This window comes from Trematomus bernacchii, unplaced genomic scaffold, assembly GCF_902827165.1.
Source record: "Trematomus bernacchii unplaced genomic scaffold, fTreBer1.1, whole genome shotgun sequence".
Lineage (NCBI taxonomy): Eukaryota > Metazoa > Chordata > Actinopteri > Perciformes > Nototheniidae > Trematomus > Trematomus bernacchii.
Window position 1 is genome coordinate 1,244,001 of NW_022988098.1, and position 6,000 is coordinate 1,250,000.

The 6,000-nt window shown below is 41.3% G+C and overlaps 1 protein-coding gene across 2 annotated transcripts in view; it reads right to left on the minus strand.

The window, feature by feature from the left end:
• prickle2b (prickle homolog 2b) overlaps positions 1-6,000 on the minus strand; it is an 89,245-nt gene that overhangs the window by 19,042 nt on the left and 64,203 nt on the right. The window contains exon 1 of one of the 2 annotated variants that reach the window (XM_034121903.1): positions 566-1,030. The exons of the other annotated variant lie outside the window; for it this stretch is intronic. The gene's annotated coding sequence lies outside the window, so the exon portion shown is untranslated. Of the gene's footprint in view, positions 1-565; positions 1,031-6,000 lie in introns of those variants that run through there. 2 annotated transcript variants of the gene reach the window in all.

Here is a 6,000-nt window from a genome sequence, read left to right on the forward strand (position 1 = left end):
AGAAACATCATAAACAAGTTGATATGGGGGTCGAGAAATAATATATTTTATAGAGTCCTAATGATACATCTCTTAATTAACGAAGCAATCTATAATCCATATGGCACAGAGTCCAAACAACAAAGACTTTCAGGCAGGAGAGCGCACAGTAGCTTGACCATTGCGCCACAGGGGGTGGGGTGGGGGATATAAACTGGTGAGAACACGTCTATGCAGGGAGAGCTACAGTGCGAGTCGGACAACTCTACATACTGTGTGGTATTTACATCCAAATAGCACCAGGTTTCAGCCATTAAAGAGTAAAGTGACAAAGAACGCGAAAACTTCCAAAAATATAAAATACAAATCCAACTGGTTTTAATATAAGGCTCGTGACTACTTCACTCACACATTCCAAAGAGTGAGTAAAGTAAAAAAACAAATTATGTTTGACATGGAGTCATGGATACATTTGGGACTCAATTTTCTTTTCCATTACGCATTTAAAGCCCCAGCCTGTGTCGTCCGGTGCGCAACAAAACGGCTCCAAATGCAACGCAAACACGATCAATAATCAGCTGCTTACCTTCTTACAAACTGCGGCGGAGGGAAGCCATAGCCCTGACCTCGGTGCTGGTTGTGGTGGTGCGGGTTTTAAAATACGTTTTCCTCATTGCAGAATTTCTCAAACAACTCCAACTCCACAGCTTTGCCACGAAAACACCCCAGTCTCACCTCGCTGTGTGGTGTCTGCACCCCTCCGCTACATTAACCCCCTCCGTTTAAAAGCCTTTTGTCACCCCCCTGCTCTCCGCAAACACACTCGGGAGTTGAGCAAATGAGGAGAAAGCGTAGACGAAGAGCCAACTTAAAGTGTGTAAAGAGATCCACATTTACACATCCAAAAAACGAGTGAGCAGACTCCGCTGAAATATTTGAAAATATCCGAAGAAATAAAACAGAAATCTCTCGGAAACGAGGTTACTGCTATCTGCTCTGACTGAAGAACAGTGCGGACTTTCGCTGCTTGAAAGCACGGAGCGCTGGAGCCTCTCTGCTGACCGACCCACTAAATAACAGCGCTTTAATCCTGCAGCGAAATCAAGTCACTGTAAATCACATGAGCACTTCCGGTGTGAACTTTCAAAATAAAAAAAGGCATTGCCAAATGGATTGGAATATTATATTTGGTTGAATAGAAAAGTTATATATAATTATATAACATTATAAAAAAATATTTTTGGAAATGGAAATCTTTTTCTTTTCTTTTTTAAAACCAATTAGTATACAGAGAACAAAGACATAGCTCAACTTTGGGGGCAACACAATTGTGGACCCTTCAGATGTTACTTTAGCCTCTTTATTTGATTATACTATAATATCAGATGTAAAAAAATAATTTCAACACTTCACTATTAATAATGCATTGGTATGTTTGCCTATATTTGGTTCATTTTCTGAACCTTCAACAGCGTTGGGCTTTTATTCATTAATGTACAGTGAGCGAACATCAATTAAATTCCCTTTTATTACAAAGCTTTTGTTTGAGGGCACGGTTGCTTACTTCCTGTCTTATGGGCCCTCTCTGGTTGACTTGACACACGCTCACACACACCGACCCTTCTCCCCCCCTCGTTCCTCTCTGCATGCTAATATCCCGGTGTGATGTCAGCAAGTAAGCGTCCCAACATTGGTGTAATTAGCAGCGTGAATGACTGGAGTTTTGGCGGGATTTGCATGTGAATTAAACCACTTCCCTGAATCAACTGGCCCATGGACAAGAAGAGAGAGAGGGAGAGAAGAGAGAGAAGAGCTGCAGGGCTCTGACCTGCATGGGGAAATTGGGAGGTGAGCCCCTGTAAACAAAACAGTGCTGTTTAGCATAAGAAGCGGACATTAGCTGGAGAAAGGACACAAGGCTTACAGACCAATGAAAATCCACTGAATCAAAAACAAATGTGAAGCCAATTTAGTTGGATCTTTAAACTCCAGGAGCCCATTTTCGAAGTGCACCCATTGTGTCCATTAGTTGTGCCAAAGATTCATTAACAGAGGACAGAGTAGACTAGCCTTCAATGCACACTTGATATAAATAACATCCTGCTTATTTTGTGTATATTGTGTTAACAGAAAATTGGCCCTTCAATAGTGTTTTTATTTGTCGGACAGTTTATAGACTTTTTATCCTCACGGTCATCTGTATATTTTTCTTACTCTCTAATGCTGGTTTATTTCTATTTTGAGATGTTCATATTTCAGAATTGTTTATTTCTACTATTTTAATTTGTTATTATGTGCAATGCCTTGTTTTGTTTTTTGCTGCTGCAACAAAAACATTTCCCAAATTGGGATTAATAAAGTACATCTGATTTTATCTTATAAATAACTACCATCAATGCATATGTAATTGCAAAGTATGTGTAATTATGTGATAATAGTTTAGTTGCATGTTGGGCAATTTGTCACTTTGCCATGCTTTGAAAAGTGATATAGAAGTAAAGCTTCCTTCCCACATTGATATGATTATCAAAACACAGCTGTTATAACCTATAAGCCAGAAAAAAGCAGGGGGCAGATTTTATATGATCAACACGTGGAGTTAGCTTGACAATTGTGCTGTTTATGCAAAAACATAAACAGCAGAATTGTTCCCCAACAGATTGCCACCATATCAGCTATTCTGGGCTCTCAAACACTCACATGACAGGAGCTTCGTTAGGCTACTCCCCTTCTCCTGTTCCTACAATGAGTGGTAGGAGTGTTAAACAATGTCCTGCTGCTGCTCTACATTTGCATATTTGTGTAACGCAAAATGTGTCAAGAAACAGGAAATATTGCCAAAAGTTTTCTGGCAGTCAATTAAGGCTGAACAGATTCGAAGAAGATTTTTAAAGGCAACTTGGAGGACGGATGGGAGTGGGTTAGAAAGTAATTAAATCAAGATTTGTCTATATTCTTCTCAAAGTGCCCCGCTGCTGCCTGTTGGCTAAACACAAAACAAGAAATGTGGAGAGGAATATCTTATTTTTTTTTTAAACTTCCTTTGAAATAATATATGTAAAGCTGCACAAGGAAGCATTTTCTTCTGAAAACCGCCAGCAGCTCTGAACGACCTCTTCAGTTTCTAAGGACAGTGCTTCAGTCTTTTTCTCCTTCAGGAACTGTTCCTTCAGACTGAAGCTCTGCTTTTATTTTTTCTGCCCTGTGTTCTCCACTCACACATGGCAGGGCCAACTCTTGCTGTGACTTTGTCTCATACATCTCAACATAAGACCGCGGCCTCTTTACAAACACAAGAATATCAATTACAGCTCGGGCTGTATTTGCGGCCTATCCACAATATTTTTTAGAGGACCCCTAAGTGACAGTGTCCTCAGCTCGGAGTAACCACAGAATGGGTCAATTCTTGTGGGGCCAGGCATTTACCACAATAGGTCATTCCCTTTTGCCAATAAACTGTTCCTCAACTTGCAGTGAGCTGTTTCAAATGCCCAGAGAGGAGTGAATAAAAGCATAGAGGCCAGCTTGGGGGACATACCACAGATAGCATTGCCTACATGGACTCCTGGCATGCACCAAGAGTCGCTGCTTGGTAATTTTAGACAGTGAGCCAAACAGGTTTACTCCCTTCCCAAGCATGCATAAGCGTATTGAGTTTTTTGTCTCTATCAAAGCACAGGATGAGAGATATTGTAAATACATGTTGCCCCAGGGGCCGGGATCCCTATCTAAAGTATGCAAGTTGTATGGCATCAAAGGATTATATCCTACAAGAAAATTATTCATATTTCACCAGGGAAGGAACTGATTTATATACTGCATGACATGGTAAGAAAAACACTCCTGATAAATCAATGCGTTTATCTCGATTTGAAAAGTAGCCAACATCCCAACATGGCTTCCTCATCTGCTTTTTTAGGAACACCAGTCTCCTCTCCTTTCATGTGGCAAATGCTGATGGCTATCACTCTAGAGTCAACATATGAGGCAGCTGGGACTCACCCCAACAGCTGATAGCTCAGACATGTTGGGAGGGAGGGAGAGAGCCAGCTTCCTCTCCATATAGTTTTCTATCCCCCTGCTGAAGAAGGTTCCTGAGCACTTTCTGACTACTCTTTAAGTATTTACAGTGCTGCAAATCCAAGCTCTAACTTGGATTTGCTCCAAGCTACTGAACTGTGATGCAACTCCTTTAACCAAAGGGTCTAAAACTCAGGCGGCCATGATTTTGAGGGCGGGGTTATAATCACACCCATTTCATTCCTCAGCAACCTGACCTGTCTTGGACAACGAGCATAGTGAGATTTTTTCTGAGGGTTCACTGAAGAAAGAAAGTTCTGCAATCTCAAATACATTTGAGATAAAAGGAAGAAAAGACAAGTGATACAACATTTTGCCTCAATAACCACAAAGCAGATTGTTAACTAGTTGAATAATAACTTATTTAACTAGAAGTAACAGCTTTCCAACATGACAAGAGAGGTGCTTATTGGCACATACAGAGCCACCATGCAGTCACGTTGTTAGCATTAATTCACACTTATAGTTATGCCATAACAGCATCGAAACTCATACCAACATACACCTCTTATAGTATAAGAATATTTGAGTGTCTGACAGTATCTGTAACTTTCTGAAAATGAATACGGATAGCTCGCCCATTTTGTGCAGCGATTGATGTTCAGAGGTGAGACAGAAAGCCTGATTTGAACTAAGGCTTTTTTCCCACAAGTCAAACAACTATTAATGTAATTTGTGTTTGAACCATTTAAAGGGTTGATCAGGTCTCGCCTGTCTCCATGAAGGCAGGATTTTCTTCTCAACATTGAGAGGTGAAAAAAAAGTTAATCTTTAATTGTTAGATTATTTGCTAGTACACAGACCAACAAAATCAAACTACCGGGGCATTACACTCAGTGAATGGCACACTGGAGACGATGTGGAAGTTGTTGCCAACCACTGCAGATAATCCTGGTAAGTTTGTTTGCTTACCTGCTGTTGGATAACGGTCCTTCCGCTACATTAAAGGTGTAATGATTCATGTTAACACTCGCATACAGTTACAAAGAAGAGGAAGCAGCTGCCAGTTAGTATAAAGGTTCACTGATTTTCTCAAACCATTGAGTGAGAGCAGAGTCATTCTGAAGACACATTGACCTCCTCTCTACCATGAACAAGCAGTACTTTGGCTCAACTACGCTGCCCAGAAAGCAGATTTAGTGTGACACAATACCGGGGGCACACTATGGGTCCTCCACCCAAGAGCCCCTCTGTAGCCATGTTCCCAACAGATAAGTGGCCATTATTCACCCCGTGTTGAACATTAACTGGATTAATTCTGCTTGAGCTGAAGGGTGAAATTGTATTTGTCCAAAGGGAGGGAAATGGCAAGGAAATGAGCAGAGTAGCCAGCCTGGCTGAAATTCTAATTAGCTTGGGGGTTCGTTAACACACAAACTCAACTCTTGCTGCAGAGACTTTGCTGGTAGGGAGGCCTGGGTAAGCTATTAAGCCAATGGGGGGGAAAAAGTGGGAGACAGCAAAAGGAAAAAGAGAAAGAAAGAGGAAAGAATAAATAATATGGACACTTAGTTTCACGAATAAGGCCTATGGCAAGGAGGTGACCTTGTGGAGTGACTCCTCAAGGGGACTGGAGTTATGTTTTGCCCCTTCTGGCCCACTTACACAAGGGCTCTTCAGCACAGAGAGAAAACACACTCTGAGCCCTCTACGTACGTCTATCCATTAGACCATCCATCTCCAGTGTAGACCGCACTCTCCAGGGCAAAGCAGCTCAATTTCCAGCGGGCTGTGCCCAACAATGGTGGTTTGTCAATGAGCTTTTCTCATCGTACTGTACATGTGGATTCTGGTTCAAATCATATCTAGGTCATGTGCTGGCCTTAGAAAAAGGGCGTTCTAAGAAGTAAAAAAATACTTTAGTGGACACAGTGGGATATGAGGAATGGCAAACAAGACACAGTGAATTATTAGTTTTGACATTATTAATATTCCTGCGTT